General features: G+C 43.0%; 1 long non-coding RNA gene across 1 annotated transcript; it reads left to right on the plus strand.

Moving 5' to 3' along the window:
- Window positions 1-27,744, plus strand: LOC118526041 (uncharacterized). Its single transcript, XR_004912441.2, has 2 exons — window positions 1-1,062; window positions 27,665-27,744. It is a non-coding gene; the product is annotated as an uncharacterized LOC118526041 (long non-coding RNA).
- Window positions 27,745-27,785: the final 41 nt, after the last annotated feature.

Consider the following 27,785-nt stretch of genomic DNA (forward strand, 5'->3'; position numbering starts at 1 on the left):
ATAAGCAGCCAGAATGGCTGTTTCAAGATCAGTGGTCAAATGGATTGTTTAGTTCTGCTTCAGATTGTACTTTCTTATGGGTCTTATAGGTCTAGAATTGCTAAAGGAGGGGGGTCCTCATGATCAGTGCTACTTGAATCAAGGTTGCTTATGACTTTAGTGGGCCCCTGACACTTTTGCCTTTGGGGAAAAGTTGATTATCTTACAATTCTGGTTGTCAGAAGTCCAAAATCCATCTCCCTGGGCTGGAATCAAGTTGTTAGCAGGTCTGGTCGCTCCTCGAGACAATCAGGGAGAAGCCATGTCAGCTTTGTCGAGCTTCTCGAAGCTGTCCACATTCCTTTGCTTGTGGCCTCTTCTTCCATCTTCAAAGCCAGCAGATTAACATCTTGAAACCTCTCCCTGACTCTGAACTCTGTTTCCATCAGCACGTCTCCTTCTCTGACTCTTCCCCTCCCACCTCCCGCTTCTAAGGAGCTTTGGGATTATTTTGGGCCCACCCAGATAATCCGGAATAATTTCCCCATCTCAAAATCCTTAATGTCATCACACCCACAAAGTTTCTTTTGCTGTGTAATCTCTACAGGTTCTGGAAATTAGGATGTGGACATCTGGGGTGAGGGGTATTATTCAGGCTACCCCGGTCCCTAACGTTATTGTGGGGCTGAGGCAGTGTGCCTGCTGTGACTAAGGGATAGATTGGTCCTGACCCAAAATGCCGATCCAGGAACTGTCTGCCGCAGAATGTAAAATGCACTGCTTCCTTCACTGAGAAAGTGTTGCGATGAAAAAACCGCTTAGTGACACAGTCTATTTACAGTCTGGTGCAAGCTCCTCATCTCCTAGCAGGCCAGTAACCAACAATTAGGGGGCTGACAGACTGACGTAGGTGGATGAGGACTGTGTTAAATAGCTACAGGAATCTTCCGATTATTTTACTCATTCTCTTTCTCTATGGTGGTTTGGACTATCCTCGGGTGCACCTGTGGGCACACTCTGTTTTCTTCCCAGCAGATTGCAGTGGCGATAATTCAGAATGTTGCGGAGCAGGCCTGATCTCTGGTAGGTGCTGGACACTCGCTGGGGGTTCCACTGAGGCTTGTGGAAATGGGTGAGTGAATATATTCAAATGAATGGAATTCAAGTATCCAGTGACTCCGGGCCCGCCAAGGAAGTGGTCTGTTTACAAGTTGGTCCACAATGATCTTGAGAGAGAGTAAAGCTCTGTGCAGATGCCTTAGAAGCCATGCGTTGGGGGAGAGGGCAAGCTTCTTGGTTGCCTGGATCGGAGGCTTCCAAGTGGTGGTGCGGCTGCCTCCCCGGCTGTATCTCCGCGCGCACACGGGGAGAGGGCTCTCCGAAACCCGAGGCCAGTGGCGGCGGCCTGCAATGCGGTGGGGGGCCGGGAGGAGAGGGCGCGGTGGCCGCGGAGGCCTAACAACACGTAATTTTCTTCTCACTTCACGCGTCCTCCATCCGACGTGGCAGGTGCGCTGAGAAGGAACGGTGTGTGAATCGATTCGGAGAGGGTCAGGGACACGGCAGCGAGCCCGGGCCGCGCCCCGAGCCATCGATCGCCTCCAAATCAATTTGCACACCGCTCCCACTTAGGTCACCTGCCATTTCAGACAGGGACGCAACGGTGAAGTGAGAAGGAAATTATGCCGGGGAGTCCGGGGACCCTCTCTCAAGAACGTGGGGGTCAGCCTTTAGCTGCTCTGGCATCTGCAGCCTTCGGAGGGGACAGAGCTTCCCAGCCCAGGCCCCTCACTGTCTCTCAACCCCGCCCTGAAGGGAGGGGAAGCTGGAAGGCTGCAGCAAAACGGGGCCACTCCGAAAATCTATCAGCCTTGAGCTCACCTCTGGGGTTTGGGCTGCCACAGTCATAATCCTAAGAGCTATTTCAGAAAACCCAAATTGCCAACAGTAATAATCTCTCCGCCGCGGGACTGGTTTTCATTTGTGCCTCTCAATGCACTTTACAATTAATTCTCACCAACCTCTGCCTCCCACGAGCCAGACGCCCAAGGGGAGCCCAAGGCAAGGCTTGGAAGCTTCATGGCTCCCCCATTGAGAGGGCAAAGGGCTTTCCCACTGGGAAGACAGGCACCAAGGCCTAAGTCTTCCTCAAGGAGCCAATGACAGCAATCTTTTTTGAGGGGAAAGAAGGCAAGGCCGTATGGGGGGTGGATAAGGAGCTGGAGGACGTCTCTGGCTCCTGGTGTGTCCAATCGGCCTCCAATCAGTTGAGGCAAGAGGCATCTTAACTTCTTACAAGGTGAAAGACCTGATCAGTAAGCAATTTCCAAGGATGCTGTCCAACCAAACCCTGACTGTGCTGTGGCAATGCTGTCTTCTCCAGAGCTATGGAGAGAGTGGGGTCCACTGCCACCCTGTTAGGTCACAGGAATCCCAATAAACAAAATGGAAGATGATTCCCTGCCTGCAAGTGCTCAGCACAGTGCAGGACACTGGGTGGGTACTGGGCGGGTACTCAAGAAATGGACCTGAATCTGAAGCTGCTCCATGTTGACTTGGTCCCCTTCCCCACGTGGATGGTTTAGATTATCAATACATTCCAGTTGGCTAGGCCGATTTTCCAGGCAGTGGGCTCCTTAACCGTTACTAATTCCTTTTGTCTATCCCACCGGAAGCAGGACCAAGGCAGGTCCACGAGAGATCTTGTGGCAGGAGCAGAGAAAGGGCAAGGATGCACCCACCTTGAGTTCTAAGAAGAAAACAGGAAAACCAGCTCACCTACCTTGTGCCTCATGCAGTGCTCGGGTACATCTGTAGTGCTTTCCCTCGCTGTGAAGGAAATGCTGATCAGGTTCTCACTGTCCTGCCAAGCCCCTCCTGCTTGTGATTTGTCAGAGCTCCAGGAGAGGGATGGGGGGTTAGGTTTTGCGTTTTTGGAACTTGTATCTGGGGGATGGAAACAAAGCAGTAGAGACTGTGACTCAAGAAGTTCTCACTCACCTGCTCCCCAAATCAGGCCATTTGCTCCCAGCAGGTTGGTTTGGTGAAGCAGGGTTCCTGAGCGCTCACCGCCCAGACCCAGACACACTGGCGATGCGTGCGCGTGCGCACACACACACACACACACCCCTCTGCTCAGCCCGAAGTCATGCTTTCCCAGCCCAGCTGGATTCTCTCCTGGGTGAGGCCTTCTCTCTGCAATCTCTGCTCTCAGGACTCTAGCTGTTTCCACTTTGCATGGAGATTAAGTCTTCTTTATAATCAGGAGAGACTCATTCAGACCCTGAAGCCAGCCCTGCTGCCCAACATACTCTGTCCAGCCCAACTGCAGGGAAGCTGATCTGCCTGTCCCATCGTTTCTTTGACCTCACGGAGCACTTCCAGGGTAAATAAAGAACAAACTTAGAGTTTAGTTCAACGAAATTAGACTGGGCCCTGGGATCACCAAGAGGTTGCTGGTGTGGTCCCCGCCTGGAAGAGCTCTACTGGTCTGGTGCATATGCCTTGACTCCTCGGCCAGATTTAATGGTCTTGGGGGCCAGGCTTGTCTGCGTCCATGTCACAAGGCCCAATTCAGCAAATATGTGACAGAATCAAGGCTGAGGGGATTGGAAGCTTAACTGTAACCAATTCTAACTTGCTAAATGACCTCGTAGGTTAAATTTGTTGGAATCCATGCTGGAAGATGGAGCTGGAGGTTTAGGAGAGAAGACTGAGTTGGAAAGAGATAGAGCATCATTTCTTAGAGCTTCAACTCTATCCCTGCCTTCTAAAGTAAGCCGGGGGGTAAAGGCTCCTTTTCTGCTTATCTTCCCCAGTGAAGCGCTTTCTGAGGCAAAAACCATGTAAGAGGCGTCTGGTCAACAAAGTGAAGACAACAGCCAGATACATTTTGCACCCCACCGAGCAAGACGGCAAGAGCCTCACCTGCTGAACAGGCTCACTCAACGCAGGAAAACCTGTGCTTGACCAACGGCCATCGGACATGTGGGTTAACTCCCTTTCTGTGACTTGTTGGCTTGTCTGTGTAGACTCTGGCTCCCCAGAGGGCAGGAAGCTGGCGTGTTTAACTATTTCCTCAGTCTTTGGCTCCGGCAATATTTGCACATTTTATTAAACGTATCTTTCTTTATATTACTAGACGCTTTCGTTTTGAACAGGAAACACATGCCTTTGGCACAAGAGTCGGAAGAATCAGGAGCCACCCTTTCACGTTTGTTCCCTAGACACGCGGCTGTCTTAGGTCACCGGGCAAGTACTACACCAGCTGCTTCTGTGACGCTTCAGAGATACTCCACACATACGCAAGCAACTGTACTAACAAGGATTCTTGATCTGACTGGATTATTTTTATTCATTCTCCATGGACAAGTACGTCCACTTCCGTCTACTTTTTCTGTTGGCATTGCCCCAGAGGCCTTTACTAGAAGAGTGATCTGTTTACCTCACGCACAGCACACCTAGCAGAACGCACGCGAGCCGCTGAAGCAGTCGCCGTCGCGAGGACACCGCCGGCCCCGCGAGGATTCCGGCCAAGCTCGGCGGTTCCGGCCGCGCGAAGGTCGCGCCGCGCCTCCGGGGGTGCAGTGCCCAGCTCCGGCCGCACGATGGCGCGCGCTTCCTGCGGACCCGGCCCTCCGCGGTGGCGCAGACAAAGGCGGGCGCCGGGCCTCCCCCGCCGGGCGGCGGAGGCGGCTGGCGCTCCGGGTGGCCGTGGCCGCCCCTTGCGAGCCGATCCAGGCAGCTGCCGCCTGAGCCTTTGTCCTGCGCTGCCCGCCCTTGTGCTGAAGGACGGGCGAGAGGACGCCGGGCGCAGGCGGCGCCGGTGGGCGTCCGCCCGCGTCCCGACCCGGCTCCCACGCTCGGAAGCTTGGCCTGGCTGGAGCTTGGGTTAAGGGCAAGAAGCTGGCAGCGCCCGAGTGGGACCCAAACGCCTGCCCAGGAAGCTTCCCTCCCCTTCCACCCCTTAGCAAAGAATTTGCCCCAGAATTCCGCTCTGTGGAGGTTTTTCACCACGGCCATGTCTCCCCAGTTGAAACGCTGTAGGGCCTGGGTGTCACAAACGCAGGGGAAGTACTAGCATTTAGATTTAAGTGGAAACTAGTGAGCGCCTGGGTCTGGCTCCCGAGCTCTTGTCTGCAGGGTCCAGGAAAACTTACCTCCTCTCTTGTCCTCTAGTCCCGCGATCCCATAGAACTTTCTGTGATGATGGAAATGAACTGTATCTTCACGGTCCAGTCTTTGGTAGCCATGAGCCACATGTAACTGTTGAGTGCTTGAAGTGTGGCTGAAGAACTGAATTTTTAATTGTATTTAATTTTAATGAACTTAGAGTAGCCGCGTGTGCTTGCATGTGTGTAGGTACATAGCCGCCCCCTTTAGACCATGCAGCTTTAAGGACTCAAGTTCATCTGGGCGGTTGAATATGTAGTTATGCTGTTAACAGCAAAATTTTATAAAGATTCACAAAAAGGATGGAGCGTGTGCTTGTTGCACCTGAAAAGATGCCTGGAAGTAGCTGGCCTGGGAGAAAGAAAAAGCGGTGTTGGTTGAGTTTATTCTGGCTGTTTGGGGAGATGAGTAGGGGGTGAGCTCTGTGCAGGGTAAGGTGACCTGGGAAAAAAGGTGAAGAGGACAGGACTCTTTAAAAGACCTTGCTACTATTGCAAGTGGGACTGGCCCAACTTTGATCTGTATTTAGAGAAAATTGGGGGACATAATCCCTGTCATGTGACTGAGCATACACCTCTCACATGCTGGGCTTCCTGCGACAAGTTAATCAAACCCAGAAACAACTTGGACAGAACTTGGATAGAACTTAGGTTCTTCTTTAGTCCTGTGTGCTTGTAACCAGGCCGGGAGGAGGGCCTGTGCCTGCATCACCGGCCAGTGGCTGTTGGGGTTATGTTGCTGCTGTACTCCCTGGATATGTGATAAATATTGAACAAAGATGGTAAGACAGTATCATTGTGGGTTAGGAGAGCATGTATCTGTGGGATAGAAGACATTCCCTGATAGGGAAACTGGAGGATTAGAAGTGTTTCTTCATGGGCAGAATGTCTTAGGTTGCAAATCGACTTCTCACTCATCATCGTCCTTTTTATGTTCAAGGAGGTAGTGAAATGTAAAATTCACAAGTTACCGCCGCCCGAAACTGCCTAATCACCCGTCTCCTCCAAGAGTGTAAACCAGTAGATAACTTCCATTCATTTTTTTTTTTTAATTTTTATTTATTTATTTGACAGGGAGAGACACAGCGAGAGAGGGAACACAAGCAGGGGGAGTGGGAGAGGGAGAAGCAGCCTTCCCACCGAGCAGGGAGCCCGATGCGGGGCTCAATTCCAGGACCCTGGGATCATGACCTGAGCCGAAGGCAGATGCTTAACGACTGAGCCACCCAGGTGCCCCAACTTCCATTCATTTTTATTGAACATAAACATGTACACCTCGGGGTGCCTGGGTGGCTCAGTCGTTAAGCGTCTGCCTTCGGCTCAGGTCATGATCCCGGGGTCCTGGGATCGAGCCCCGCATCAGGCTCCCTGCTCTGAGGGAAGCCTGCTTCTCCCTCTCCCACTCTCCCTGCTTGTGTTCCCTCTCTCGCTGTGTCTCTCTCTGTCAAATAAATAAATAAAATCTAAAAAAAAAAAAAAAAAAAAACATGTACACCTCAATAGGTTCCCTGGTCTAGTTTATTGAACATTTCCAATAGCAATCCAATGCTGTGGATTCTAAAATCTGAGGTGGATGCTTCCTTTTGATCTTTTAAGTAACATTGGGGTGTGTGTGTGTGTGTGTGTGTGTGTGGTGGAGGTAAATGGGGGGAGGGGCAAAGATGGACCAAGAAATCTTGTATTATCTTTGCGGATTCGGCGTGCCCTTCAACCTATTCTAAAGTATCCAGAGATCGACCTGTGGATGCTGACATCTTGGTAGAGGGAGAACTGGTGGAGGTCTCCTGGCAGGGCTCCTTGCCCGGAGTAGACATTCAATAAATATTTGACGATTTTTTTCTGATAAGGGAAAATGGGTTGTGATACCATATCCAAGCTATCTTTGTGGGTTGTCCATCCCTTTTTGTTTTGTTTTGTTTTTCCCCTGGAGATGTTCCCAACCACAAATAAAGGACAAGGGGGAAAATAGTTAAGCACACCTAGAGCTGCGTCCAAACAAAAGAGGCAAGAGACTAAACAAAACCAAGGTTTTCTATTTCTCCCTGAGCCACGTAATCCCTTTGATTACATCTAATACCTGCCAAAACCCAGATGGTGTGCCCACCCATCTCCCGTGTGATAATGCCACATTGTGAAATCTACCCATTAATATTAATTGTCAGCTAGAGAATCTGTCTGAACTACTAAAGCTTGAGATTGCCTTGAGAAAGCAGGCCCTGCTTTAGCAGGGATTTTAAGATAATTCTCATTCTTTCATTCTGTATCTCACATATGTAGAATGTTAAATAATAGCCAGAGAATGCTTTTCTAATTTTGGCACATGTCTGCCTCTCACAATCCAGGTCTTAAACCACTGTTCATTTGGGGTCTACACCTGCTGACCAAAATATTGCCTTAAACTGCTGTGGGTTTGCCAGCGACATGTAGGCACCCACTGTTCGCTATATAGAGAGAATTTTAACTCCCTGGGAGCTGTTTGAATTGAATGTGCCCTAGCATGCGATGCTCAACTAGTTCCCCTTTATTTTTCTCCCTCTAAGTAATTGACTTGGTAATCCTTGAAAAGTATTAAAAATCTCGGGTCTTTTTTCCTAATTATTGCCTGGGCCTTCCTGAGGAAGGAAGGCAGGGGCAGGAGAGAAGGCCTGAGAAGAGAAGTTAAGGTCCAGGTGCCTTTGGGGTGCCGCTCCTGGCTGATAATCCCATCAGTGGTGCGTGATATGGACTATGACTGTAAACATGCCCAGGGAGGCTCCACCATCTGATCGGAGCATCCAGGTCTCTAGGTTGAAATGTCTCAGCGTTGCAGTTTCTGCTGTGTTCACTGAACTTTTTTTTTTTCAAGCCACAAAATTTTAGAATCCATTTATGCCTGAAATAGATAAATGTAGTAGGTGTGAGATTGAGTTTTTCCTCTGGAGTCTCCCCCCTGCTTAATTCTCATGGGTTATGGTACAAACGCCTTTTGACAGTCGTTCTTATAGCCAACACCTTAAACTTTATGAGTAAATGCAGAATCCAGCCCACACACTGCCTTTGTTTTTGCTAGGAGCATACAGGGCTGGTAAAAGGAATGAATTCGATATTCTGTGTCCCTTGTTCAAGGAGGTAGCTCCCCGTCCTCTGGAGCTTGCTGCCCAGCTCCGGCCAGTGCGGCCGCCATGCTGATCGCTGACGGACTGGGATGGAGGCACAGTGCACAGATCAAACCTGGTGCCGTTCTGTTCTTTTGGGTACATAAATGAATGTTTACTTCAAAGCCCTGACAGTTCTTTTATTAGCAAATATTAATTTCAACTGAAAAAAACAGAAGACCTTCCTGGAGCAGCATGTCTAAATAGACATTGAGATAATTTTAAAAACACCTATTGGTATGTAAAGCAACCTTCCTCATGAAAAGAAGTAACCGCGCAAGTGGCAGGAGCCAGTTTACACAGCTAAATATTTTGATTATTTAATTTATTGCCATTATTTTACAAAATGTGAAAAAAAGAAAAAGAAAAAGCAATTGAATTGCGATTTCGTTCCCATTCCTGGCCAACTTCCGCAATTCTATTTTGTATGAATGCTGATTTTGGAAAGAGATGAGGGATGAGGGAGCAAATGGCTTTCTGAGAGAGAGGTGAGTCCTCTTGGCCACTTAGTCTTCTGTCTCCACGGGACTGGTAAAGGTGAGTTAGGGTCCTGCCGTGAGGAGATACAGTCGCTGGGTGTTCATCAGAAGGCACTGTGACATAGTGGTGTCCCTTCACTGCTGTCCTGTCTGTGGTGATTTCGCCAAGAAGTCTCTGCCTCCTTCAGGTGGGAGGCACGCATACAGGGTGAGGGGGGTGGCTCTCTCTCTCTCTCTGTCTCGTCCCCTCTCACTGGGAAGTCGCTCTCTGATGCCAAAGATGGGGACAAGTTGTTCTAAAGGCCCTCAGAAGGCAGAAATTAGCGCTTTTAAAACTGAAGGTGAATCAGAAGGCCTATTTCTACCTCATGCACTTCTGTTCAGCCATTTAAAAGGACCAAAATTAACTTCTGAACACATCCATTCTTTGCACAAATAATAGTGGGAGGTGGACCAAATCGCTTTGTGAAATAGAAATCCTCTCCGAGGGTTTGTTTCCAGAGTATATGTTTTCAAATGATCAAAATTCAGATTCTTAATGGTGTTTGAAAGAATTCACCCGCAGGAGCAGACCCTAACATTTCAAACTGAGCTTTGAGCAAATTTTTATGGCTGGCTTAGAGACCTTTGAAAAATACATTTAATTATAACAAGGCGGCATTGTGCAAACATGCGAGGGGGATGTTTACACTACTCCATTCTTATCAGTTAGAAGAAACACAACAAAAATATTAAAGAGCAAACAAGCCAAAATCAATGTGAAAAGAGATGAAAGTATACTTAATTGAAAAAGAGAGTGCATGCGAAAATACTGTAAAAATTGTAAAGTATCACGGCACGTAAGGTAATATCCTATTATCCTAATCATCTCTAAGCCTTAAGAGAGAGCACACAGTGCCAACACAACGTGTTTCCTAATGTGCGGGGGTTGTCTGCTGTTTATACATTTCAGTTGCCGGACACTGAGCCATTTTAAACCTCTTGGTAGACCAGTCTATACCTTCGTTTTACTCTGTGCCTTCTCAAAGGAATTTCCTGAAACCTGCAAACATTTCCAATGCTCCTCAGGAGAATTCTATATGGCCAAGTCCAAATACACGCATAAGTGGTTCTAACTAAACATTCCTTTTTAGGGAAGAGCATATCTTGAGATGAGAAGGTCAATTTGAAAAACAGTGTGAAGATGTATTAGAGGTGCATTATGTCTGAGTTTATGGATGTCATTTAACACCACCCTCCTTCACCCCCAGGCCAGTTTGTTTGATTTTCCCTGTCGAGGTCACCTACTGAGGTACAGTGCTAACCCCTACCCACACACACCCACCGTCCTGAAGCCAGAGCTGAAGACTGCAAAATTCAAATGTCCTGGAGGCCTTGGGTCTTTAAAATATCTGTTTGCAGTTCCTACTCTGGTTGGAACAGAACCCAAGCCAGGGCCTCTGAGCTGATAGCCTAGGAGTTCTAGGGGCTCCCCGCTCCCGCTCTAGAACGGAGCTGCTGATATGTTCTTATAAATCCAAATGAAAAGAAATCTCTTTGATGTCTAATCTATAGTATCTGAAGCCAAGTTTTCTTTTACATGAGTAAATTGAGGGGTAAAAACTTTGAAAAAAACCTACTTCCTCCCAAATCAGAAAAACAAACAGACATGAAACAGACTTCTATACTTCATTGCCTAGGACCTTGACATTTTTAATTGGCTGGCAGAAAGTTATCTAATTATAATGGGCAGGGCAAAATAAATAGGTAATTTGATAGTCTGTTAGCAACTCCTTTTACTTACCACATGCAGAACATTTTCTAATTTTCCCTTTGATTGTAAATAGAAATCTAGTTTATTAAGCAGAAACATAGATTATTAATAAATAAACCACTTGATGCCTGTAAAACACTTTGAGGGTGAAAAGCCCCTACTAAATGGCAAATATTATTATTTTTATTGCAAGCTAACGGGAGGAAAGTAAGCTAATGAATGCTTACAGAGCCCAGAAGTAGTCATCACACTTAAATTGCCATATACTGTAAACTATTAAACTTGTTTCTTAGATAGAGATGGGTTTAAATTTTAAGTTGATACTTTTTAATTTTTGCCAAGGATGAAAAGCAACACTTATGGGTCTGTAATTTAAAGAAGAATAACTCAAGGGATTAATCAGCTTTTACATTTAAACAGAAGTTGCCTAAAACATATACCACTTTTGAAAGTACAGCTAGCAAAAAAAGAAAAATAAAAGACTGAGACTAATTTTCTGAGTTAAGTTGTTACCGAGGGATATAGCTTTTTATAAGTATCACTTCCTTTGAATAATACCGTATCCATACACCAATCTACATTAAAATAATACCCTAAACAGAGAAAGTGAAACCTGATGTTCTAGGGTTCAGGCTCAATGCTTTCTCAGGCTATCCTCTTTTGCATTTGGCCTTGACACTATGGTATATATGATACGTAAGATGAATGAAATCTTCTACTATCTGATATTTGAAGTAGGGAACCATATAAAAATAATACCAAGTCACAATGGAATAGTTGCAAATGGAATTATGGATGTAAGTCTGATTTTCCTCCTAGCATTTTTCAAAAGTCAGACCATAATTATTCACTTTTGATGTTAAAGTGGACATACTGTATATTTTAATGTATTATGTTAAATTTGCTAATACACATATGAATATGTGTTTACATAACTGGAATCCACACTTTTTGCTCATTCTTATTGACAGTAGGTTTAATTTAAACCAAAACACAAAATTTAACAGAGAAACCGATAATAATTGTAAATGTTACAATAGAAACGCCTTTGTTTAAATCTCATATAAATATATATTTTGGCTAAATCCTGCATGAGAAATCCATATGGGTTACTTGAGATTTTCCTCACTGAAAATGTCAAAGCAAGTCTTCAATCTCAAGAGAACTAGGTTCTGATCTGGGATCACAGTGAAGGTGTGCTGAAAGGAAAGCATTTAAAGACAATTTTCTTGTCTCTCCCCCACCTCCACACACACACACACATTCCAGGCATTTTAAAATGACACCATTATGCTCCATGTCCAGGACTGGAAAACAAAGTCTCCTCCTGTTTGACAAGATTCAGCCTGCAGTGATTTTAGCAGCCAAGATACAAGATTTTTAAATTAGGGCCTTCAGAATGGAATATTAGCAGACCCGTATTGAAACAATGCTGGCAGCCCTTATGATGAGACAGGGTAATTTGCTAATTAGCAGAAGGCTATTTGAAATTCAGCATGGTGTCCCATTTTTCATACTGGTATTTTCTACTGGGCGGAACTAGAGAAATAAAACAAAAGCCATGAAACCTCATAGTCAAAGTTCTATAAATTGGTCTCTCCAGCCCTGTAAAGACAGAATCTAATTTTAAAGGGTTTTTAATTTACAGAACTCAGCTTTGCTCCACTAGGAATGTTGTGCTAAAAACCAGAGCACCATTTGACCAGTGATCAGATAACAATAGCTACTCTCCAGTTATTTGATTTTAGGGTTTAAAAAAATGGATAATAGCCTGTATTATTCATCCTGTTTCCTTAAAATCTGTGTTTGGGTTCATTTTTTAAAGGAGGTTTAGCAAAGGGCTGTGCATATAGTGGATGCTGAATAAATATGATTGGGTGGTTCAAAGGCTTAGATACCTTCCGCTCTTTATTCTTTCCAGATAGAAAAGAGAGGTTTCCTTCATGAGTTTGGGTCTTCCTTTTTGGCAGACTGGGTCAGGGGAAGGAGTAAGGGTTGGAGGTAAAAACTTTTGGGACTCACACGGGGAAAGGCAAATTAGATTCTTGACATTAAGATTTCAAATATAGAAGCATTCAAAGAACAGATTTTTATATGTGAAGATTTCGAAAGTCAGTCATCCTGTGCATGTAAATAGAAATCACTGTCGAGAGCATCATCTTCAATTATGAAGGAGAAAGCCACGGTAATGTTCCATCCAAGTTGCGTCATTTGCATATGGACCTCTTCTTCTGCAGATTGGCGAACGGGAAAATAGGTTCAATGGCAGAGAACAACTTGCTTCAAGCCATCCTCCAAATTGCCTCCAGGTTTTATTTCTCCAAAGAGCATGTCACCCCCACCCTTCTCAAAAGCCTCAAATGGTTTTCCGCTGCTTATGGAATTCGGTCAAGACTGTGAAGCTTGACATTCGAGGCCCCTTCCAAACTTGCCCCGACCTCTCTCTCCAGACATCTTCCGGCCACACCACTCTATGCTCTAGCTACACCAAGTGAACTGCAGCCCCAAACTCACCACTCCTGTTTGTGTGCCTGGTCTTGGCTCAGGCCAGTCCTTCCTCCCTGAGTGTTCTTCCCACATCTTCCCACCAACAAGAGCCCTACTCGCCCTTCCCCAGGAACTGAGCAATCCCCTGCTTTGGGAGCCCCTCCTTGATCTCTTCTTTATTTCCTATCCTCAGTCTGACTTGTTTTGTGGCCACATGTGTGTCAATTTCTCCCCTGGACTGTGAAGCACTTGAGGACATGGGGACATGAAACTTTTTTTTTTTAAGATTTTATTTGTTTATTTGACAGAGAGAGAGTGGCAGGCAGAGGGAGAGTGAGAAGCAGGCTCCCCACTGAGCAGGGAGCCCTACGCGGGACTCGATCCCAGGACCCTGGGATCATGACCTGAGCCGAAGGCAGACACTCAACCGACTGAGCCACCCATGTGTCCCTGTTTTTTTGTTTTTTTTAATTTGTCTTCAGTCCCCTACACCCTCGGTACAGGAGCCTGGGTGTGGTAGACAAAAGACCTGGTATTACAGTGACTCTAAATAAGAGGCCTGCCTACTTCACATCATGCACAGCATTCAATATTCTATAAATTAGAGAGATCGGTTATGAATCAAAAGCAAAACGAAACAAAAGCAACAGCTGCTGTGTCCCAGGAATCACACTTGGAGGAGAAAGAGAGAGAAAGCAGCTGATGTTGAGGGTTATCTGGAGCCCGTTCTTCATGCCCTTCCATCTCATTCCAACGGGATGAAAGCAACTTCTCCATCCTTCCTGGGGCCTGGGGATTCACAGCCTGACTTTTACCTGCACTGAACCTGGACAGATTTGGCCCATTCTTCCCTCTGCCTGACACAGTCCCATAAACGCAGACACCACTTAGGAAGTTTAGGCTTTGAGATCATGGTGCAAATGTCTCTGTACAATAAAAGAGGGCACTTCCCCTCCCACCCCCTGCCCCAGAGCAGTCAGGGTTTAAGAAAAGAAAAAACAAAAAAGAAAGGAAAAAGAAAAGTGATCATAGTATTCTATGATTAACTGAACAGAATTGGAATTCTTTATTCTTAGGATGATTAAAAATCAACGTGCTTATCTGTCATGTCTGAGCCTGGGATATGGTTTAAACAGCAGTACATTCAACTCTGTGTTGGATCTCCTGTTCGACTCCTTGCCCTGATGATTCCTGCTTATCCTCTTCCTTGCTTGAAAGCCAACAACTCTGTCCATCCTAGATGATTTTTCACGGTTTCTGCTGGTAGAATAGTAAATTCCATTGGATCCTGTGTGACGGGCCGTCAACAATTGCTTTCAGAAGCCATGGATGGCAGATCTACCCGCCAGCTTTCTTTCCCACAAGTAATAAGCTAAATTGTTTATCATACTTTGTTGTATTTATGTCTCTATTTGATGGGTTACCCCTTTTCCCTCCAGGTCTGGGTTCATGGAAATTTGTTTCATTTTCTCCCTACCCTCAGAGGATACTGTGAGTGTTCTCACAGGTCTCTGACATAGTTGGCGTCTATGACCAAGTTGGGGTTACTGCACATTGCAGTCTACTTTACCCCATCAACCCAGGGGCTTGCTTGTAATCTAATGGATAGAGCTAAACAGATTTGTACAATATGCAGGAAAGCATGAGAACCTGCATCTTCTGATAGAACATATGTAAGTAATTAAGAAAAAAAATAATTGCACGTTTAAGAAGGTGGACTCACCAAGCAGTTGTTGAACTATAAAAATGCATTAAGTGTAGTCAGTTTCTTTTTTTAATTATTCAGGAATGTTGTTTATGTTATCATGAAAAAAAGAGGTGAGAAAATATATTCGGCAATTTTTGGTTTTTCCCCATTTGAGCAGATGGCGATTTGTAGTTCAAAATTTGTAACTCAAATTATTTCACATTTTTATTAATCAGTACAATATGTTTTTAAAACAACAAACTGCACTTAGAAATATCAGTGTAAGTTCCCCAATTTGCCGAGTTCCAACAGAGAGCAGTTTAAGAATTAGAGAATTTGTTAGCAATATTGGGAAACAGGACATTCTAGTTCAGTATTTCAATTGTAATTATTTTTATTCCAGTGTTCAGAGTATCTCATAAGGGGGAGGGGGCAGTTGAAAATAGTACAGAAAATTGCAATGGGGAGCTGTAAAAAGCTGGGAGAATCTGTTTCAAGATGTTTGCTTTTTTGGTAGAACAAAAAGTGCATTTTGTTAGAGACAAATATTTTTGTGATAAAAAAACATTTTATGTGAAGTGTAGATTGGACTTTTAATATAAAAAAGAAATGTTAAGCCATTCTATTTTAGGAAGCTTTGCCGTCTTAGAATGAAAGCTGTTAGAACTGCATATATTGGAATGTTCTCACAACTGTTGTCATCCTATGTTCCTCTGCAAACCTGTTAAATTACATGAGTGTAGGAATAAGGGATCTTTTTTATTATTATTAATTGACACTCATTTTTAGCTGGCATGTGCTGGCAGGTCTTTCCAGACAAACCTCAGACCGTATAAGGCAGAGCTTCAATCTGAAAGTTTGGGAGTATTCTAAAGCTCTGTAATATGGAAGCTAGGAAGTGTAATATTAAAGTGATAAACATCTTATATTCAGTGTAATTCACAGTTTCTTTCATTCTTTTTACTATCTATAGATCTAAATCAAAACAAATTCCATAAAAGAGGGGGTTATTTTCAAGCACATTTTCCTTCAGAGAGCTCTTGAATATTTTATCATATCTATTTCTATACATATGCTATACATTTCTAGATCCCTGTTGAACAAAATCCAAGGTGATGATTAAAAAAAAAAACCAACTATGACATTAGAATTCCCAGGAGACATAAAGTTAGCCTTTATAAATGAAATAAACTTTGGGCAATTAAGGAATACACAGGGATATCAAGTCAAAGAACAATATGTCTGAACTATTAAATTGTTTTTTTTTTTTTCAGGAGGTTATTAAAAATGTATTTCAAATTACCAGAGTGGCAGGAAAAAATAAAAAATAACAACTTAAAACGGTTACATTTTTCTTTGCTGTTGAGAAAGCATATTGGATTTCATACAATTTGATTTCCAAGTAGAATATTTCCAAATATCCACTTTAGGTCGCGGTGGAGAGGTTCACCCCCCACATTCCCAATAGTGAGACCTTTTGAGCTGTCACTGCAGCTAAGTGTGAATGGGTGGGCACTTCAACTGTCATCTGGCTGTGGGAATATATGGATTTTCTGGGCGTCCCTCGAATTGTGCAGAACCCCGGGTTTAGACAAGCTCTTCACAAGGTCAAACAAAAAACCAGACCCGGATCACGGTGCCGCCCAGCATCAAATGGGGCAGGAAGTATAAGCTTATGATGTGAAAAGGCAGTCTCTGGTGCCTGAACAGCGTCTGTGTCCTCAAATGGTTAATTCCCCCAGGCTGTCATATTGCATAAACAGATCCTCCTTTAATAAAATTAATTAGGTTCTGAGCTTTATAGGGTGATGCCCACTGACCCTTTACATGCCTATTGTTCCCAGATCCAAGCGAAAGAAAAAAGAGAGGCTGCCCAGTGACAAGAGAGAGTCCCAAGTTGAAAGATTAGAAATCTCAAGTAGGAGCCGCGAGAGGGGGTGGAGGAAGCTAGGTAATGGTTGCTTCTGCACCCAACTTAAAAACAAAACAAAACAAAACAACACAGAAACCGGCGCGGTAATGGGGTTTTGCTAATTTCGCTTTTGTAAGCGCCACGAAATTCAGGCTGTGTTGAGCTCCTGAGAAACATCCGGAGTAATTGCAGATTGCAGGGATGCGCTGCTTTAGTTCAAAAAAGACCCGAGGCATAGGGGCAGGGTTAGGTGGAGGGCACCACAGATCTGCAAAAGAAAAGCAGGAACCTGCAAACCCACGTAGATTCCCACTACATCCCTCCCTTTTCTTCTGGCTACCCCCTAGCGCTATCCCGGGCATTTCATGGCACAAGTTGCTTCTGATATTCTTTTAAGTTTGCTAAGGGAACTCCTCGAGGGTGGGAGCGGGCGCTGGGATGGAGAAAGGTGAGAAGAGGACCGCGTCTTTCTTTTTTCTTCATCACAAGGGGCTTGAGGTCCGGGTCTTGAGGACTGAGTGAGCGCATCCCGGGCGCCTGTGGTTGAAGAAAATCTGAGGCACTACAGCAAACACTGCCCGATGTTGTTAGAAAAAAAAAAAAAATTAAAGGGAAAGAAAACAATCGTCGTCGACCGGATGTTTCCAATTACAGGGGAGCCAGAGAACAGAAAGTGGGGGGGGGGTGGCGTTTGGCGAGGATGCGCCAATATTTGGAGAGGGTGGGGGAGGGTTGCAGGTGAGAAGAGACGCAGGAGGGTAAAATACAAGAAATGAGGCTTCTGTGAGAAGAAGAGGAAAATAGGAAAATGAAGCAGAACTAGAAAAATGACAAAGTGTTGAGTGCTGATTTATTGCAGAAGCCTCTGGTCATTTCCATATATTGAAATGCGCCCAAGCGGCCAGTCAGTCAATTTCTTTTGAGCTGCTGCCGCCGCTGCCCACGGGCTGCCCACGTGACTCCCCCTCAGTCAGCCTCTTTACCACCCAGCCCCTGAAACAGACAGAAGAAGAGGAAAGAAAGAGAGTGTGAGGCAGAGGAGGCATCTGTGTACCGTAGTGGGTGATTTGAGAAGGAGCCATTTGGGTGGGTTTTGGGGAAAGGAGGAATGTGGCCTGGGGAGGGAGAGGTAGGTTTCAAGCTCCATTCAAGTGTTACATCCAGTTACCTCTCTGTTTGGCATCTTTCCATCTCTCTCTCTCTCTTTACTCTCTCTTTCTCTTTTTTCCTCAGTCTCTTCTTTTCCTCTTTATCTCTCCCCTATTAAGCAGTTAAAGGGGACAGAATACACGGATAGAAAAAAAAAATCTATCTACAAATACATAAAGGAGATGGGTGTGGAGATGTAGGATATTCCAGTCGGATTTGATTTTGGTGTCTTTGATACTGTCCGTTGCTTCGGTAGATTTTTCTTAAGGAAGGGCGCGCACGCGCACACGCGCGCGCGCGCGCACACACACGCACACGCGCGCACACACACACACACACACACACAAATCCTAGATAAAAGCCAGTGAGTTGTTAAAAATGAATTTGCAGCATTAGAGCTGTTAGCATCATTCAGCAAGCAGCAAGCTTGATAATTTCCAGGTGTTGGGGAAAGCCGTTGTCCGGGAGCTCTTACAGAGCTTATAAATCCCTGTTGGGAGGGAGAAAAAAAATCTTTAGAGGTGAATGAAATATCAAATCACAAGACTCCTATGTAGATTTATGATTGCATAAGAAGCTTGATCATTTCCATATACTGAAATGTGCTGTCCTCCTGAGCCTGCCCAGCCCTTCCAGGAGACGAGGCGCTCCGTTCTGCCTTGATCAATGTTGACTATGAAGCAAGAAAGGGGGGGGTGTGTGTGTGTGGAAAGCAGGCTGGCACCAGATGGAGCGGGGTCTCGGGAAAGGTCAAGGTTAGCCCAGGCTGCTATTGAGTCGGTAGCAGCCTCACAGATAGATCTCTGCCTCGAAGGCACCCACTGGGGCTTCTCAAAATCAAATCTAATAGAAAAGGCAGTCACAGAATGAAATCGCTTCATCTGAATGCTAAAATTGTTATTAGGCTACATTAGAGAGATATCAGGCACGTGGTTACCAAAAAAGGGAGCATGCCTAGTAGTTTGTGTCTGAAAGAAAGGCTATGAATATGTTGATAACATCAGTAATGGGCAAGTAGAAGAGATGGATACCTTTTTTTTCTTTTGTCTGAAGACCAGATTAACATATTAAATGAACATTTTTTTTCTCTTTTCAGCAGAACTACCTTATATTTTGAATTGCTTGGAATTCTTCTTTGGGAGGGGGGTGTGTGAAAAAAAAAGCCATTCAATCCAGAAATAGGTGATCTTTACTGACCAAGAAGTTTGACTCACTTAAGGAAATTTGTTAGCCTCTTCCGCCAGGTGTGTGACTTCGGAAATTTATTCCTCAGGCATTACATTAGGGGTTGACACTACCATGGAAATCAGTTTTTCTGGCTTTGGACCCCTGGAAATCTGTCAGAGGCCTTCCTCCTCTCCCACTTCTTCCCCATCCTCTTTTTCCTTTTGTATTCTTTTTAGAGACAGAACTGTTTCTGGAGAAAATTTCATCTCACAGGCAAACCCAGCCTAGGAGAGTGCTTGGGACCAGACATACATAGCCTGTTAAGGTAGCCGCACTAGCATTTTTCAGACAGTCTCTCCCCCCAATCATCGTAATGAAACCCACATTAGCTGTTTTTAACCTACAGCACAGCCATATCTTAAAGAAGGATTTAGTCTTGTAAAATAAGTGCGGGCTACACTAGATTAAACATGATGACTGCACTCCAAGGGTTAATAAATTTAGAATTAACAGATCATCCCAGCTTGATACAGCTACTATAGATGATTTAATATGCAGCCTAAGTAGGTTGACAGTCAGCTCACAGATGCAGATAAGATCAAACAGTCTCTTGATTCAATAGATTGAATGGTTGTACTGAGTGTCTAGAAGGTGAGTGACAGAACATATATGGCAGGGGTTCTGGTAAAGAGGAGCTTCGATTCCCAACCGCTGTTTTGTGCACTGGTTTTCTTTTTTTCACAGTTCACCTTCTGTAGCAATAAAGCCCAGAGCAGGAGCTTAAAAATTCTCCTCATCATATGGAATAATGGGAGCTTGTTTAAGTTTTGAGTAAGGAAAAGATGGATACCTTTAATATTAAGATCTATTTCTAATTAGTTCTTCCTGGTAACTAATATCCACCAGTTCCTCTCCTTCTCTCTCCTCACAGGCTCTCAGGTCAGGGCTCCACAGAGAGGATACAAGATTCCTGGATGATGCAGATAAAGGCAGACTCATTGCTAAAATTATATAGGTAATTTCCTCAGTCCTCTACTGTGCTCTAGCTGCGAAGATCTGAATATGGAAATGAAGTGCGAAGCTAAGGTGAAATTCAAACTCCAGTACATAAGCCACTGTAAGATGTTTACACTAGGAGAGAGCCTACAGGTCTGAAACTGATGGTAAAAAATAGCAAAGCTTGGGGGTGGGGGACTTTGGGGCGTTGGGGAAGATTGGGGAGTGTCCAACAGAAAAAGCATCTGTGTCATCAAGGCTTGCCTTGGTGGCTCTATCTAGAGATTCTAATACCTAACTGAGGGTTTTGTCTTTTTTAGGTTTAATTTCCTTTATGTATTCTGATTCTAGTATTTAAACAAGACAAAAACAGTTTTAAAAGAAGTGTGTGTGACCTGATGTGATAGACAAGTTTATAACAGTTTTTATGATTTATCAAGAGCGAGGGCTCCTCCTAAACCCATTAGATTCTGTCATGTGAATATATATTCAGGCAATTTAAAAATGCATATTATGTATTCAATAGACCGGCACAGGTCTGAAATGTATCGTGTTATTCTGTTCTATGACACCCCCCCCCCACAAAGTCTTAATATGAAAATCTGTAACAGAGTGACTATAGAGCTACTGCAATCCGTTTTCCAATGTTCCTAACTTGGTTGTTTCGTTTATTTTATTTCATTTTATTTTTGAATATCAAAATGTCCAGTCCACCCTATGAGTTAATGTCCCACAAAATTTTCCTTCAATAAATAAAGCCATTTAAAACTGAATAATAGCTCTACACACTGTTAACACGTTAACTTTTCCCTGCCTACTCCAATCTCCTAGTGGGTAGTGTGATATTCTTCTCATTCAGAATTTATTATCATTAGGTAACCTCCAGAAAATTCTTAAAATATTTCATTCTTTAAAAAATGTGATGGCAGATCTTGGGGTGGTGTGTTTTTTTGAGAAATAAAACCTATTCCTATGTAACCTGCATCTTTAAAGGTTTTGAGATAAAAGGAAATCTTCCCAGTTTTAGGCCGAGGACAATGTTTCAAGTGTATTTGTGACTGGTAGAAGGAACTCTGAATGGGGGTATGGTTATTACTGGAGCAGGGGTGGTGGGCATTTATTTCACATATTAACCAGATCTAAATGCTTCTGCATTTTATTCTCCCTTTCTTGGACAACCTGTGATTGCAGCAGGGGGCACTACCAACATACGAATTACTTGGAAGTAGGCAGCTCCAGCTCTCCTGTTTCCCGGACTACTTGGAGGCATAGCCACTGAAAACAGTTATCTCTCAGAAATTTGCATATTTATGGTGCCTCCTGCAGGTTCTTGTGATTGCTTTACAGTCAGGAAAGGTAACAGAAAAATATATATCCTCCTTTAAAACATGAAAAAGGATCATATAGGAACAGTGACTCTAATAGGAGACTAATCCTTGCAAAGCCTGTAGCATGAAATTTGTTTCTGGAACATTTTTGTTGTGGTTTTGTTTTAGGATTTGAAGGGAATATTTTGGAAGTTATTGGACTAAGTCCCTGATTCCTTGAAAATAGATATAGGAAAATACTTAACATCTTGAGAAAAAAATTAGCATAGACTTACTTATTCATTGAATGAATACCTCTAAAGAACAGAAAATTCCTTACAGACACAGAAAAGCCACCCAATAGATCATTTCAAAGCCTGGTTCCATGGCACATATATTTTCTTCGTCCTAGTCATAAGCAATGAACAAATGTGCAGTGTAGCTTTGGATATAAAAGTTAATTAGGTCTCAGAAGAGAATAGTTTCCTTTTTATTGGCTCTGAGTTCCAAGGATACCTTTGATACACCTTTTCTCGCAGCCCTTTTTGACCTTCTTTGGGGAAACTCTACATGGGCCACTCAGGCGTGTTTGGTTCTGGATGCCAGATTTCTGTTACTCTGTTCACCTCTGAAAAGCATTCTGCCAAAGTAAGCATCACAATTGAAATTACGCTCAGAAAGACCTAATGTTATCTCCACCTCAGGCCCAAGAGGCAGTCCGTGTGATATTTGATTAGGGGTTTTAGTTCAGTGAGAGGCTTCGTGCCATCTTCAGTTGGCAATACCTGGACACAGGAATATGCGGGCTGAGACGTGAATTCCAAGTCGTTCGGTTTCCATGGATCTTCATCAGGACCTCATCCTGATTTTATCACAAGTCTATTGTACTTAATTTCCTTCCCTCTTAAAAGGCCAGTGAACAGGGCTCCAAGAGCCGTTATCCCAATCCTCAGCAAACCTCCTTACTGATGGTGGGACTCCACAACACACAGCCTTCTCTGTAGCCTGTCCTTTCCTTTCGATAGCCCGAAGTGTCTATCGAAATCTCAGGGATGAAAATAATTTTTCCTGCAATTCGGCTTTACAAAATAAAGACGCCATGTAGTAAAAGTAGTATGTGCTATCAGTAGTATGTGGTGACAAAAATGCCCAAAATGCCGGCGGAAGGATTCTCTTCGCACACATTACTCACCACAGCAGTATGTGTACTTAGGTACTACTTTTCAGCGCAACATTAGGCGAAATATTTGTTTGTTATTCTGGCTAGGGAAATTCTCCTTAAAATAATTACTGCCGTCATCTTATTATTTCAGTGCTAGTGTATCCACAATGTTAAGGCATTTGGTATTATGTTGGAAAAAAATATATATATATATGCCTCAGGATTCAAATTTATTTACTTGCTGCTGGCCAATCCCTAAAAAAGGAAGAAAAGAAATCAGGGCTCTTTTGCCCCTTTCAGCTCCCATAGTGAAAAGTGTCTTCCTTCCAGAATATTTAAAAATTGGAAGTAATGAATCACAACTTATTAGCATTGTCAGAAGTATATTAACTTGGAATGTTTCTACAAACAAGATATCATGTTAGTCTTACTGAGGATAAATTAGCTAAAAACACAAGCCTGGACTCAGCTTAAAATTTTTCTCTTTGTCACATTAGCTTTAAAGAGATTGAAACACTTAAATGTGAAGACCAGTGGAAATAAAGCAATCCAGCTTTGGAATTCTAAAGCTGTTAGTAGAACTAAAGTTATATCAATTTTTTTTTTGAAGAGTAGTTCCTTTTTGGTTTGCAGCTGCTTTTCAGTGTGACTTATTTATGCTAAAATAAAAGAAAAAAACTAAAAGTTGCAGGTTCCCATGAAGAAGAGTTGACTTCCTGTAAAACATGTTGTAAAAGGAGCATATTTAGATTTTCTAGAATCTTTAAATCAACACATGCAAAAGACCTATAATCTTTAGCAAAACTCCTTAATATTCAAATAATTAATATGTATGCTTTCCCCCCTCATGTTTACAGTCCCAAATGGAGTTTCTTTTGAAAATCCACTAATCTTGTATTTTTATCTACTAATTAAGCTTGGAGTTCAAGATTCAATCTTTTGAGGAGAGGGTCATGATTCTTTTTCCATCTTATGTGAAAAGCACATGCTGATATTTCCCTTGTTCCCTGAGCAAGGCCACATAAAATCACTGTTTGGAATAGGTAAGAGGGTGGGTGCCAATATAAGGCTCTATGAGCCTTGCTTCCTTCAGATAAGAACCAGCTAGAACAGGCCTTGATGTTTGAAGAAGGTAGTATGTGAAGAATCGGGCTCCAGAATTAATCTCATAGTTACTCTGTGTTACAATGCACTTGGATTTGAGCTGTTTGAATATTTTATTGCGTTTCAAAATCTGAGAACTGAGAACAATGAAGAGGACATTGTAATCCAGGGTAGATAGGATTTTGAAGTTCCTGAAAGTTTGACTGGTCTACTTTCTAAGTCTTTGTTCACGTACCAGACATTTTCCTAAGGTCCTACTCTGTGCTGGGGGGCGTGGGGGGAGATGATGAAAATGACAGAGGCTCTGCCCTATAAGCACCAACTATCCAGGACCTGAGTGAGGTTTTTATGACATAAGTTATTATGTGAAATATACACAGAGAGACATGCAATTGTTTCCACCTGATACAAATGGGCTCGCAGTTTATAATGTGTCAGTTAGTGCAAATGGCCTATACTTCTTAACTATTTAAAAAGTAAAATAATATAATTTTCCACTGTATTCATATTTAATTTATTAGTGAGCAGACACAAATACTTGTATCTTTCTCACCTGCAGCAGCATCTGTGGAAAATGCATTTGTGGAATTCATTCCTTGATTCAAGAAATGTATTAAATGCCCACTCTGTGTTAGGGAAGTGAAACAGTGTCATTTTAAAAAGGATACTTCCGGGCACCTGGGTGGCTCAGTTGGTTAAGCGACTGCCTTCGGCTCAGGTCATGATCCCGGAGTCCTGGGATCGAGTCCCGCATCGGGCTCCCGGCTCAGCGGGGAGCCTGCTTCTCCCTCTGACCCTCTCCCTTCTCATGCTGTTTCTCTCTCGCTCGCTCTCTAATAAATAAATAAAATCTTAAAAAAAAAAAAGGATACTTTCACAAATGCATGCTAGAAATAGCCTATAATATTGCCTACAAAACAAATGTAGTACAGAAAACTCATTTCTCAAAAGTAACTAGTTATTTTATAACATCATAAAAATTGAAAACAATAGATTATCACAGATATTCATGACCAGACCTCATTATTAACCATTCTTGTTTCTGGGAAAACAAGTTCTTTCTCTAGAAAGTAAAAATCTTGTGTCAGAAGTGACCAGCACGGTGTTCCCTCAAACAGGTCCTTGCCAAAGGTTTAGAACTATTCAAATCAGCAATGTGAAGCCAAAGCTCTATAAAGCAAGGCTAATAGTGTGCATCAGTATGGCTTTGGTGTGTGTGACTCATGAACTAATGTGATATGCTTGTGTCTGTGTATGTACATCCTCGTGCCTTAAAAATAAAAGCCATCCAAGAGCAGGGACCATGTCTCATGTCTTGGTGCAGTGCTCCATAAGAAAGAAAGAATAACAATTCTTAGGACCAGATTCTTCATTTTATAGGAACCTGGAGGCTTAGATAATTGACCTTGTGCAAAGAATTTTTTTTTTTAAGAGAAAGAGAGAAAACAGGCAAATTGTATACAAGGAGAAATGGGAGACTAGAGAAATTTGTTTATCCTCTACCAGGCTGCCAAAGAAAGATGAAATAAGAATCGGCATTTTCTACCAGAAAATTTCCTTTTGCTGAATTTGGCAGGAAAAACAAATACCGATGATTAACTATTAGGAAAAAAAGGTGTCTTAATTTCTGGAAAAGGGACCAGAATAGTCCCAGCTATTCAGTGATCTCTGGGAAGGGTTGGTACACATCTGGAGTGGTCGTGGGGCTAGGCATTTGCGGGGTTTATGAGAAATTGGCAGAGAAGGAACTTGAGCTCGGTGACATGTCTTGATGACTACTTCTGTTTTGTCACCTAACTAATGCCAGAAGAGACCAACTAAAGCTATTGTGAGGTGAGAATTATCAAGGCTGTAATGATACCTGATAGCCTGGTTTGGTGGTCTGATTTCCATAAGAGGGAACAGAGAAAAATAAACTGCTCTTCTTCTGGAAGTGAAAAGATTTCTGAATGCAGACATGGTGGCCACACTGTTCTTGGTGGGTCCTTCAGTATGAAGTCAGTGACCTTAGGGCCTGCCAACAATACCCAGCCACGGCCACATCTTGCTGTGTGTGTGGGAGGGGCACATTTAAAAACTTCCTTTGAACTCATCGACCACCTGCTCTTCATGGAACAGCTAAAACAACAAGAATTGGAGCAGCAAGGGCTTGAGCTTTTTACCTTCATCTTTCATCTCATTTTTACTGCCCTCTCATGGACATATTAACTAGAGAAACCACCACCATCCTTATCTCTCACCCCCATGATCATCACTAATCTCCACCACCATCACCTCCATTACCACCTGCCATCCTTGTTTTCCTTATGATAGAATCAGCCACATCCTCACTAGCAAACTTTAATTACATATTATATTGGTGGTATACCAGGTTAATAGAACATACTGCACAACTCTGACCCATTAGATAATCCAAGGTACATCCTCCATTTATCTGTGAACAAAGTCAAGCAGAGAAATATCTCATGTTTGTGTATATGTGGTCCTTGGGTAGTTCAATGCTGACTGCTAGTTTCTGAGCAAATCAATTGATACCAGGAAGACACAACTTTCCGAAATAAGATGTTGTAAATACCTCTTTTATTTTTACCACATAGTTGATGGAATAGATAAAGAAGATCTTAAGTGCTTTATTTCTCTTTGGTAAATTTATACTTTTTATCAGAATGTAACACAGAATATATACATCTGTGTATGTATCTGAGGTTGCAACATTCCTTCATATATAGTCTGAATTTTAGTTGTTTCTCTCCATCTCTCTCTTCCTCCTTCTCTCTCTCCCTCCCTCTCTCTCTCTCTGTTTGTATGTATATTCTAGGATAATAAAATAATAAAAACTTGTAATAACAGCAAAGAGTACTTGTCCAAATAAAGGACTAACTGCCTATAAAATTTCCTTTTAGACAGTGAAGTCATAGCTAGAAGTTGGCAATAAGACCATCTGAAACCACTAGAAATCATTTCTGTGATGTTCTACGAGGAAGAGAAGGAGGATAAGAGGGAAGGAGTGGGGTGGGGAAGAGGGAAAGGGAGAGAGAGAGAGTTCTCCAAAAGCTTTCTCAGCTGAGTTATCCTGTCTTTTATAAAACAACTTCACATCTGGACTGATAACTTGAATTCCACCCAGTGCCATTTAAATAGCCTAAGTTATAAACCTCTTAAACTTGAGGTTTATAATAGAAACACTGACAGACCCTTAACTATAGTGCCTCTATAGTAATGAAAGCACAACTATTTCATTATAGCAGTGTCTGGCAGGGCTGCTATAATTAAGAGTCTGTCAGCGTTTCCATTATAAACCCAAATTTTAAGAGGTTTTTAACTCACATTGTTTTAAATCACATTGGGCTTAAACTTGCTGTACAAAATGTCAGACCAGGTGTGTGTGTGTGTGTGTGTGTGTGTGTATGTGTGTGTGTGTGTGTGTGTGTGTGTGTGTGATGTTGCTTTTCCTCTTATTTAGCCCTCCCCCTGCCAAAAGAAGCAAATAGGTGAGGCTTGTTTTGCGATTGGGCGTGACTGGGTGTGAAAAACATGTCCTGAAAAAAATTATTCCCTAGTTAAAAGAAAAGGAATCAAAGAGGGGAGAAGAGAATTAAGTTTGAGATACTTTTTGTTTTTGGTTGTTCTGATAGTATTTTTCCTTTAGAAGTGCTCTCCTTTGGGAAACCAGATTTGTACAGATTCAAAAAACAGTGTTAAAAAATGAATCTTTTGATAGTGGATTCTTGATACTGGTTTATTTGGAAGATATTTGATAATGTAGACTGCTGGAGATGATGGAAATATCTTGCATTATATTCTGAACAATTGTTCAGTTGCTCTAATATTTGGGATGATCTTTTTGAACTCACCATCTTTGCTGGGAATCACTTTTAGGCTATAATTAGCACTTATAATAGGGTTGCCTGATCAAAGCCTTATTGGTCTCTGGGGAAAACTAGAATTTGAATGGTCATGTGGGTTTCATTCACATGGTAATAGGATTTATTCACTTATTCACTACAAAACCATTTATTGAGCATCTACTGTATTTGAGTTTTGTATGTTTTTAATGCAGTACATTGGACTGGCTTTATTGCCCAACACCTATGTGTCTTTGATGTCAATGTGAGGGAACTGAACTGACTATCTTACCAAGTGGTGTTCTAACCAGAACTCCTTCTTGTCTTCAAAGGGGCCTCTTATTTAAATGGTGAGACTGCTTCCCCCGACCCATACATTATTGACTCAGCACACAGCAGCCCAGTGGAGAGGCAAGTACAGACTTATTTAGAGCAGATTCAGCTTTCTCCTTC

Source organism: Halichoerus grypus, chromosome 10 (assembly GCF_964656455.1).
Source record: "Halichoerus grypus chromosome 10, mHalGry1.hap1.1, whole genome shotgun sequence".
NCBI lineage: Eukaryota > Metazoa > Chordata > Mammalia > Carnivora > Phocidae > Halichoerus > Halichoerus grypus.